The sequence below is a fragment of the Kryptolebias marmoratus genome, linkage group LG15 (assembly GCF_001649575.2).
Source record: "Kryptolebias marmoratus isolate JLee-2015 linkage group LG15, ASM164957v2, whole genome shotgun sequence".
NCBI classification, from domain to species: Eukaryota; Metazoa; Chordata; class Actinopteri; order Cyprinodontiformes; family Rivulidae; genus Kryptolebias; species Kryptolebias marmoratus.
The window spans coordinates 24920286-24932275 of NC_051444.1; the positions used below are offsets into that span (position 1 = coordinate 24920286).

The following is an 11990-nucleotide window of genomic DNA, read 5'->3' on the forward strand; positions in this document are numbered from 1 at the left end:
GATTCAGTGGTTAAATCACCTCTTCATGTTCTGCAGAAGCCTGTTAATCACCCATTGATTCAAATCAGGTGTGTTGGAGCAGAGAAACAAGTAAAACATGCAGGATGGTGGCCCTCAAGGACCAGGGTTGCCTACCCCTGGTATAGGTGATAGATTTAGCGTTTATTAAATTGTAAGATTTACATTAGGTAAAATATTTCAGGCCGAGCTAGTTTCTTTTGTTTTACAGTAAAAGTTCTTGATGCAAACTATTATTATATTACTAGACAGACCTTGTTGTTTATGGAGCATTTCAGAACAGTTCAAACGCACAAATAACTCTAACTCTTGAACAAAAATCATCGATTTACCACTTTGAGAAAATTGCAACTCACGTCTCGAACAAATCACATTAATTTGTCACAGCAAAACTTTAAAAAGAAAACTAAATCCAATTAAAGGCCTTGCGTTCCTTGAAGGAATGCCCGTCGCCGTCTTTCACGCCAGTTTTAGGTTAGGATCATCTTATGTTGAAAAGTGAAAATTGTTACAGCTGTTTGGGTCAACTCTTGAAAAGAATGTTAATCATGAGCTCATGTGAAGAGTGTGTGTTGCGGATGACTCTGAGCTCTTAGCACACTAAGTTCTTGAAAACCTGATCAAATTTTAGCCAGTTTTATCTTTATCTTTTATCTTCCTAAATTGGGTTCACTTAAAGGGTAAATGAATTGTAGATGCACATCCACTGATTATATCCTAAAAGTTTCTGTTCGGTGGTTCAACAGATATTTTGCCAACACTCAGACCAATGATCCGATGAAGCAAAATCATTATCACTTTTTTTGCTTTTTTGGGTAATAACTAGATCTAAAAGTTTTGGTGTCTAAACCCAAGTGAGAGTGAAAGAGAAAAAAACACAGAACAAAGAAGCTCTGAGGATTAAAACAAGCTGAGCAAACTAGCTGAGCTTTAGAAGCAATAATAAATGGAAACAAAATCAGTGTTAAAATCAAAATACTTGTTTCTAACCAACAGACTGAGTTTGGATAACTGTTCAGCAGGAACATTTCGACTATAACACTGACAACAAATCTCCTGTAGACCAAACCATAACCTCAAACCCTTAGAGAATCAGTGAATAGGATTAGGTGACATCTAGTGGTAAAAGAGTAGATTGCAGCTAACTAAACACTGAATCCTCTGATGAGCTAATTGGAAAAAACTTCTCTCACTGCCAAAAAAATGCAAAAAACAAGAAAGAGTAGAAACATATTGTTGTAACCTTGTGCTGCTTATTAGTGGACCTCCTGTAGATAAAAACACCCGTTCCACAGATCAACAATTTTAGTTTTAACAACATTCTGCAGTAATAAAAAAACCACGTGGCTTCATATGATTTACCCAGGAGGCACATTCACATGATGCTGTCTTACAGAGAAGGGACGAAAAGGTCATTTCATGGCACAGAACCAGCTGTGTGTGTGGTCAGTTTCCAGCGAAGTTGGGAGTTATGAACATGTTTATAGTTTCAATCCGCTGTAAAGATCCGTTTAGACCTGGGTGTGAAAGAGGCAGGGAAGTAACCCGATGATGATGCAGTAATGTGAGTCATCAAAGAGTAAAATTAGCAGCTTTTGTTGGCTGTTTGTCCCAGCTTCAAAACCATGTTGGCCATCTTTCAAAGTCAGCTAGATTAAAAAAAAAAAAGCAAAAACGAAAAAATACACAAAAGCAACTGGAACAAATTAAACTGGGGCGACATAATTAAAGTAAATGAACAAATTACAGATGTGCATCAAAATAAAAATAGCTGCAACTGCTGCTCATTAGCATTCTGTCAAACACGGCTTGAGTTGTTGCGTTTTTCATCAAGTTCAACTCAGATTTGAGCTCCTTCCTCATGAAGTGTTTATGCTGCTTTGGCTACTGCCTCTAGGGTGACACGTCTTTGCCGAATAACCGTTCTGTGTTACAGTTATTTGCGCTTATTAAGATGCACACTATTAGAGGCACGCGTCCTCCTCAAACAGAACAGCTGTTGTGTAATTCTCCACCTCAATAATTTGAAGATTTCCATCGTCTCTCAGGAGCCGAAAAACATTCTGTATGCAATCTGCAGCAGGCACAGAGCAATTAAAACAAACATACTGAGCGTTTTTTTTAAATCTAATTCCCTTATTAGGGCTTTAGAATGAAATCTGGGGTTTTTTACAATTGTTTTTCTTTGAATACGCTGCACTTCTAATGCTAAGTGGACAAGAATAGCACCTAATAGTAAAGTGGGTGTTAGCATCACACAGACTGATTGATTCAGCTGAAGTAATGGCATCTTGCTATATCGCATGAGACGTTATGTTCAAGATTATAACTCCATCGTTTCTCAACAAAAGATGATCTTAGTTTAAAACTCTGCTATGACAGGCAGCAGGCGCTGTGCATTCCTTTGCCTTTAATTTGACTGAATGTTTCTGAGCTTTGTCCATTGGAAAATATCACTAAGTTTTAAAATAAATAGAAAAATAAAAGTGTCACAGGCTTACAGTAAGTCTGTTTTCTCAGGTGTTGAAGTAAAGACGAGGTGTAGGGTTTAAAACAGGGAATCTGTGCCTCAAGGGAAACAGGGGCGTATAGAACAACAATAATGTAAATCTTGTGAGGACATTAATAAAGTTGCTGTGGTTTTAATAGCCAATATAAAGGCAGTAAATGAGGTTTAATATATTTTTAATGGGGAGGTGATTTTGTCGAATGAGCCAAGGGTCTGTGTGCAGAAATGAACTGATATGAGTTTGTAAAGGATGATTAAGAAAGGTTCTGACATCCCCAGCAGTTTTAGGCTAGTAACTATAGTTTAGGTGTGTGCAACTAGGCTTGTTTACACAATAACGTGGCGTCCAAATAATGATGCCAAGTTTTACAACACAACTAGTTAAAAAACGGCAAGAGAGGCTTAATCTGCAGCTGCTGGTTTCACAGTTGGGAATTCTCTGCTTGAGATGCGATCGAAGGCACCTGAAGTACACCTGAGCGACGACCTGGGCACAGTGAACAGGCGGCAGACAAACGTACGCGGCAAAAATGCTGCATTGTTGGGGAAAAAAATAGCATATTATGTCTGCTCTTCATACCACAGATTAATGTGCAGATCTAGGAAACGGGTAGAAACTAACCTACTGCCTACCGCAGAAAGAAAAGTACCTGCTGTGTTCACACACGCTGTAGGCCACAGGTCAAAACACACGTTCCCGCCGCTAAATCAGTTTGCCCGGAGCCGCGAAATGTGTGAAGTTTGAAAAAAAGATAACACAACTCACGGAGTGGTATATAAATATTACATGCTGTATAAAAAAAAAACGACAATTTGTTACGTTATAAAATTAAAGATTTCCAGTAAATTGTGGACATTTATTGGTAGTTTTACAAGCTTGTTATATCCTGTTTCTACAGCCTAAACATTGAACCATGCAAGTCTTTGTGAGTACTTTCTGGATTTGTGGAAAACTGATCATATAAGAATGTGAAATACCAATACATGAGCTCGCATTCTAATAAATTAATAAGGCCATTAATTTGTGAGGTACCAAATTTCTTGTAGCAAAGGCAGATATTTACTAACATTTACTTCAATATGTTCGTTCCCCCAGCGTCTTGTGTTAAAATGTTAAATTTTGGAAAAACGACAACACTAGAAAGTGAAGTAATGAGGTAGCTGATAAATTCCCAGCTCAAACACATCAATTTGTTTTACTCGTTGCAGTACTCAGTCTCATTCCGGCAGAGATTTCCTCCGAGTATCTGCCACTAAACATAACCCGAGCAAAAACTAAAGCCACAGAGAGAGCTGCCGCACACTGCGATGGATGTTGGCGTTTTTTTATGTGCAGGTCTTTTACGAGGCGGTGCTGCAAAAATTTCAGGGTTGCAATGTGTATTTGAAAACTTATATCATAAATCAGCAAACAATTTCTTTTTGATTGGTTGGGTAATTGTGTGATTAAAAAAAAACACCAAAAAACCCATCAATTATAAAGTTTAAACAAGCTAATTGATCATCCAGCATCCTGCCAAGAGACTGGCTGAGAACATCCTGACAGAAAGTGGGCGTTCTCGGCTCCGTCTCGACTTCTTCATTAGCGCCCCTTAACTGCGCCATCTTGGCATGATGTTCACAGAGCAAATGGCACCAAATATTAGGGGCTTTGGTGGTCAGTGCCACGGTTTTGTGATCCTGAGGTTGCAGGTTCGAGCCCAGGTTGCAACCGGCGTGAAACAATTGCCAAATCGTTCATGCGAGGTTGCTCACTGTGGCGACCCCTCAAGAAGGGAGCAGCCGAAAGAACTCATTCTCTATATGCTGCAGCAAACACGCCCGTTGAGTCCAGCAGGTCTCTGTTGTCCTCACTACCCGTTTAAAATGTGACTGTCTGTCACAAACACGTCCTATAGTATAGTATATGTTGACAGTCATTTGCATAAATGTTGCAGTTATGTACACAAATATGTGCTTTCATTTTCCAAATGAAAATTTGCACATTTTCCTCACAATTTCGTCTCCAACTAGTCCCGAGTAGTCGCAGCCCAGTGAGATCCAGGCCCCAGTAACTCAGTCAAAACATGTATAACAAAAGATGTATAATGAGGCCTTTGTTTTTTTGTTTGTGAAAGAATAGCAAGAATGCACCTCAGTGCTCGCATTTACGAATCGTGCGCCCATGAAGGGCTTTACCTTTGTGCCCGAACAGGAGGCAGGAGCGAGTTCATTTCTGCCACTCTCTGCCCAGGGCTCGGCCAAGAGCACCGTATTAAACCTGCTAAGATCTGTAAAACCACCCGGCTGCCAAGAAGTCATCCCCGCTCACGATCCACGGACCCAGCAGCTGTTTTGTTTTTTTCCACTGGACCGAATTTTAAAATGATTCCGATGTTTGCGGAAGGCAGCCGACGGAGAGTGCCAGAGAGAGAGAACCTGCAGGTACGACATGATGCGGGGGGAGATTTTTACAGCCCCGGAGCATGAGATGATATGAACAAATAAAACTGCAGGCGGCTGATAGAATTATTAAATCCAAACGACTCAACAGCTATTCCACCTGATTTCTGGATCTCGCTTTGCCCTGATTTCGGGGACAAACTCTCCTTGATTGCTGGAATTTAAATTAGGAACGTCTTCTGACCAATTACCACATAAGTTCTCTTCGGACAGCTTCACGGAGACCTCAATCTCACTATTGATGTTTCTACCAATTCATTTAGCTCTGTTGTTTTGCCTCTTGTTGCACCTTTTTAATTAGATTTGCACATTCATTAAAGACAGAGGCTGAAAAACGGGCACAAAGCATGAAAAGGAAATTGGAGCAACTGTACGAGTAAAGCTGCAACTTCTGGATTGCCAGACTATAAAAATTGTCATTGTCAATAATGTTTTTGCTTGTGTGTGTTTTTCTGTTAGCAAAATATCTCATGAACCACTGCACATATTTTGATGAAACTCTCAGCAAGTAATCACTGGATGTACGTCTACAACTGATTAACTTTTGGAAGCGACTTGATTCAATATGGCTGCCACAGCAAAGCAATCGTAGCAAATACATGAATGGCTATAACTTAGTCACTTTTGCAGACACTGAGCTAAAATTTGGTATGGTAGTAGCTGAGACTGCTCCCCAACTGATGCTGTGAGCTCTAACTGATAGAACAAGATCCTTATCTAAATCTATGCAATTTACTATTGGAATCAACGCTGTTTGTCTGTTAGCAAAATATCTCATATACCACTCAAGAGATTGTAAGGAATCTTTTAGAAAGTAATCAGTGAATATGCATTTACATCTGGTTAACGTTTGGAGTCAACCCAATTCAAGATGGCTGCCAGAGCTAATCAACTTTAGCCCACACAAAAATGGTTATACCTCAGGGAATTTTACAGATGTTGAACTAAAATTTGGAGAGGTCGTAGCTGACAGTCATTCACAACACACACTCTAAGCTCGAACAAATCATGCAAGTTCACACAAGATATGCTAAGATCAGAAGGTTACACGTAATGTCATTTCAAAGGTTTGACAAAAATAGCCAGAACTGTGTCATTTCTCAACAGAAGATGAACTTAGTCTAATACTACTGGCGGGCGATAATCATTCCTTCAAGAAATATTAGGCCTTGTATGTTAAAAGGAATGCTAAGCTATCACGGCTGCTAGAAATAAAATCAGATTTGACAAACTGGCCCAAAATGTTTCCCCAAAGTGTACTTTTTTTTTGTGTGTGCAAAGTGATTCTGCCCGGACTCCCACAAAAAAAAAATAACAGGATAAGAAGCTTGTTTTATTCATCAAATTTCAATAACTCAATAGAGGAGGATGACCGAGACGGCCCCACATCCTCCCTTCGGATCGATAGTTGGCATTACTCTCAGTCGTACCGCTTCTGGAATCTTTTGACTGCAAAAAGTCCTCCGCAGCCGACCAAAAGGCAGGAGCCACCTCCGCGGCCGTTACCAAGCGAAAGCGGCGAGCCAGAGGGTGAAAGTCGGAGACGAAGTCGGGTGAAATGGAGGTGCAATGTATAATACATGAGCACAGGAAGTTGGACAAGTAGCAGGACAATAGTACTCTGCAGCCTAATGGAGGTTTATGGCCCGGACAAAATGCTGTTTTCATATCTTTTTGAGAGCTTGTCAAATACATTTTGTTTTCCTCTAATGGGACAAAGAGAAACAAGAGGAACATATGTAGTTCAAGTAAAGAGAAGCGATATGAATTCAAAACTTGTTTTCTTTAAACCAGGGGTCTCCAATCCTGGTCCTCGAGGGCCACTATCCTGCATGTTTTCCTTGTTTCTCTGCTCCAACACACCTGATTCAGTGGTTAAACCACCTCCTCATGTTCTGCAGAAGCCAGTTAATCAGCCATTGATTCAAATCAGGTGTGTTGGAGCAGAGAAACAAGGAAAACCTGCAGGATGGTGGCCCTCCAGGACCAGGATTGGACACCCCTGCTTTAAAGGAATCCACACTATCTGTCGGCACACGGCGTACGTGTTGGGGGTAACTCTCGGCTGATAACACGACAAATTTTAGCTCAATGCTGGTAAAGCATTTGCGTGGCAGCAATCTTGAATGGGTTTGACTCCAAAAGTTGCCCATCCGGTGGTCACTTTGCAAGACAACAAAGCCAAAAAACAAACAAACAAGGTATTAGCACAAACACCACACATTATCCTATCTGCCAAGCATGATGGAGGACAGCAAAAAAAATATTTGCTCTGCTTTTCCTGAGCCGACAAAGGACTCCCCTGCGTGCAGACGTGTTTCAGGAGAGAGAAACTTCCTGACACTTGTACGCCAGCAAATCTACAGCCGGAAACAAAAGGAAGCGCACAGCACACGGCGAGACCCGTGAACCTGACAAAACGGCAGCGACCCTGTGGAGAAGAGTGGGTTATAATTGGTTTGCACTGATGTGAGAGGTTGATGAGGCTGCACAGGAAGACGGATCACTCATTTATTGTTGCTAAGGTGGTTCGGGTAATCACCGTGCCATAAATCTTACAGATATGTTTTCACAAGCTGCGTCTGCACGTCAAAAGCTTCGGGTTGAACGAAAAGGATTCGCGAGTTGGCGAACACGCTTGTGTTTCTGTGAGACTGAGAGAGTTTTAGCGGTCGACTCGGAACTTTCTGTGCAGGTCTTGCAGCCAGAAAGGTTTTCCAAAACAAAATGTGACTAACATGGGTCCAACATGAACATCAGACCCCTGCTAGTCTAGAGCGCCGACATAAAAAGCCAAAAAGGTTTTCAGACAGTACGCTTTCCTTTAGTCAAAACAAAGAACCCACCTCACAAGTAACGGTTGTTATCGGTTCCTTCTAACGTGGGAATATCCGAGCAAAATGACTGATAATTAATAAATTTCAATTGCTGGTGAATTTCTTTTTTTTTTTGCCTAAATTATTCTGCAAAAACAAAACAAAAAAAGAAACTCTGAGCCGTGTGTTGCTTCAGTCAGTTCTAATATTCACCAAACTGTTTGAACTGTGCTTCAGCCACTATTCTCACTTATATCCTCCACTTTTTTTTTTCTTTCCAAACATCTGAACATGCAAACACGGGGAGCAACCTGCCATCCAACCTTTCACCCATTTTGATTTCCTTGTTCCTTTTTTTTTTGTTTCCTGACGGATCCCGCTTAAACTCTTCCTCCCTCCCCTGGGAGTGTGCTTTCTGGCGCCACGGTGTTTTGTTAATATTCTCATCTAAATCTTCTGGCCCGTGTGTGTCAAAAACACTTTAAACTAACACCATCAAAGCACCAGCGAGCACGTCAGACAAGTCATCTGTTGCATTTTATTTATTTTTCAAAGGAGGCGAGCCAAGAAGCACGTTTGTTTTGAGGCGACAGAACTGTGTTTTTAAATGTGCTGTTAAGGGTTGCGGACGTGGAGATTTATTGTGTTTGTTTGGCTTTTCTGACGAATGAGAGGTCAAACGACGAGCAGTTCTGACCAAAAAAGGTGTTTTTATCTAGAACGCAAATCTTACAGTTAACTTCACCAGTCTGTTTAGTGCGTCTCTAACTTAGGATGAGGTCTGCACTGTGTTTCAAGCTAGCCGCCACAAACGACTGACCTTAAAAACACGAAATAAAATAGCTTTAACTCTGCTATTTTTACAGATATTGAGCTACAGTTTTGTGTGGCAGTAGCTGAGACTGATCCCCAACACATATTCTAAGCGCTAACAGATTGCACAAGCTCGTTGTTTAGAATTTTGCCTTTAACTATATAAAGTCAACTCGGTCTGTCTGTTTGCAAAATATCTCATGAACCATGTGATGGATTTTAATAAAACCTACAGAAAGTAATCACTGGATGAATATCTACAACTGATTAATTCAAGATGGCTGCCACAGCTAAGCAATATTAGCCAACACTAAGACAGCCACGACTCGGCCATTTTTGCAGATATTGAGCTCAGATTTGATGCGGTAGTATGGTAGTAGTTGAGAGTCATTCACAACACATATCATGAACTCAACATTTTTTCCTATATCGGACATAAAGTTATTTTCAAGGTCTGATCAAAATGGCTGCAACTTCCTTGTATACTTTCAAAGAACGTGATGCCTTTAATTTTTTCCAGGGGGCAACCACAAATCTGATCAAATTTCTCCATTAGCTCCCAATCAAAGTGAGAATATAAGGTTTCCAGACTCAACATGTTTTTTGCAAGTTTAGGTTTAAAATGATTTTTTGTTGTTGTGTAGTGTTCTAACTTTGCTGTAAACAAGGTTGCAGATGCATAATATGAACTTACAAGTCCGTATAAACGCATTATTAGGAAAAATATTACTAAGAGGCGTTTATGTTTTAAATCCAGAAGCTAAAAAAAAACAACAAAAAACAAAAGGAAAAAGAAAACAACAATAACTTTGCGAGTAGCTACACTCGGCGCGCGCACATTCACATGTAGCACGGTGCCTGGCTTCCTGTTTGCTGACATTAATCCAAAGGCAGCGGGGATTTTCTGCCTCTTGCTGCTTCTTGCCTCACACCCCTGCAGGGCTCTTAGATCCACACTCACTCCCCCGGTCTCTCTCGCACACACACACACATACAGATGAATACGGTATAGACTATAAATATTCAGGCAATGGAACGGTGATACGCGCAGCACGGTGGGGACACAACACGCGCCGTGCTCGATTCCAACCCTGCCGCCGAGCTCTGTGTCGGCATCATTCAGCGCAGGGGGACCATGTGCACATCTGCTTATCTGATGCTGTTGATTTAGGCGGATGTGTTGTCGGTGCCGTGCCACTGTGCTCGTCCCAACCGCTGGCTGCTGCGCGCCAAGCTGGGCTTTCAGGTGACGCGTCTCCATCGGAGGGTGCGAAAGGCCTTGTTGGGAAGCACATGCGCGGCACAACGCGTCGCATGGCACCAGGTCGGGAAGAAAGACTTGTCAGCGGCACTCCGAGCGGGACCTGTGGACAGACTGGAGGCAAAATCCTATCTGCGCTCCTTCCTACCTACTTTCCGGACAAGTCAGTTATGGCAGTGCTCCGTGTAGACGTTGTATAACCGATGATATGATGTGGCAAAGCAGCTTAAAACTGCACTAATTATTTCCATGGCTGCAGCCCAAAAAGATCTATAAGTTTGGAGAGTTTCTACGAATCTGTCAGAATAAGGCAGCGGCTTAAATCTAATCTTCCAGCCACATGACAGAATGAAGGCTTCAAATTAAAAGCTTGATTCCTTGAAGGAATGCGTATCACCTGTCACCTTTTGGGCCAGAGTTTTAGACTAGGATCACGTTATTTTGAGAACTCATGGAGCTGTAGCCGCTTTGAAAAGTACCTTGAAAAGTAACGTTATGCGCAGTCTCATGCAAGTCTGTGTTGTTGACAATGACATGACATTTTAGCTCAATACCTGTTGTCAGTTGTAGATGTACACCCAATGAATGTTTCCTGAAAGTTTCATCAAAAGCCGCCCTGTGGCTCATGAGATATTGTGCTAACAGACAGACAGAGTTGACTCCAAATAGGTGACAAAATCCTATGTAATGCAAGAGCCCAGAGTATGTGCTGGGGATCAGTCTCAGCTACTACCATGCCAAATTGTAGGTCAGTGTCTTTGAAACTGACTAAGATAGAGCTATTTTTGTGTTTTTTAGGGTCAGTTGGCTGTGGCAGCCATCTTGAATTGGGTTGCTTCCAAAAGTTAATCATTTGTAAATGTACATCGAATGATTACCTTCTTCAAGTTGCAATACAACTTGTCCAGTGGTTGATGAGATATTTTGCTAACAGACATAGAAACCCAAAGACACAAGCAAGCATATCGTCGTCTGCATTTCATCTTTTGACAACAGGCAATAATTAAAATGTTTCCATTTTAGAAAATCAACAAGACAAAAATGTAAATGAAATGGAAGTACTCTGACTGGAAATCACTAAAATCTGCGTTACTTTAAACCCCCCCAAAAATTCTGCATCATAAAACGAACACTGTTTTTATAATGCCTTTGTGATACTAGTGCCTTGTTTGAATTCTGCCACGCTTACAATTATTCCATGCATAAATTTTAATTGCAGTTGTGGTAAATTAAGCACAATTTCATCATTTAGGCGAACAAAAGAGGAGAGCTGCACGCACAAAACAAAAACTGTCATTATCTTTTCATCCATGTCAGTCACGCCGTTCCACCTCCAAGCCAGCCTCCTCCGTCTCGGGCCCCCGCAGGGTTTTTCACACATGTGCATTACGACTGTGACTTAATGAAACGCCTACAATCACTTTATCAGCAGCAGATGTAGATGCGTGCCACTTGTGCTCCCAAACAGAAATAAAATCTCAACATTCTGTCTCCTGGTAGCTGCTGGCAAAACATCCCCCTATCTACACACTCAACTACAAGCTACAACTCACTTAGCCCTACTGTAAATCCACCCATTTTCTTTACCCGCTTCTTCTTTCCGGGTCGTGGGCAGCTGGTGCCTATCTCCAGCAGTCACTGTGTGAGAGGCGGGGGACACCTTGGACAGGTCACAAGTCCATCACAGGGACACACAGAGACAAGCAACACAACAATTCACGCTCTCACTGATACCTAGGGACAATTTTAGAGTTACCAATGAACCTAACAGCCATGTTTTTGGTCTGTGGGAAGAAACTGGTGACCCACTGTAAATGTTTTGGATATTTTACTGTAAGCCCCAACAGTGACTCTATCACTTTCATGTAGGAATATATATATATATATATATATATATATACCAGAGCAATAGAGGCTCAGATCTACCACACCAGACAAGACCCAAGGTGTAGGTTGTGCAAGGAGGCCCCTGAGACATTCCAGCACATAACAGCAGGGTGCAAGATGCTGGCAGGGAAAGCATACATGGAACGTCATAACCAAGTGGCTGTCATAGTGTACAGAAACATCTGTGCAGAATATGGACTGGAAGCCCCGAGATCAAAGTGGGGAACACCCCCAAAGGTAGTGG

The 11990-nt window shown here is 41.6% G+C and overlaps 1 long non-coding RNA gene across 1 annotated transcript in view; it reads right to left on the reverse strand.

The window, feature by feature from the left end:
* LOC119617740 overlaps positions 1-11990 on the reverse strand; it is a 64998-nt gene that overhangs the window by 3613 nt on the left and 49395 nt on the right. The gene's annotated exons all lie outside the window — the stretch shown is intronic.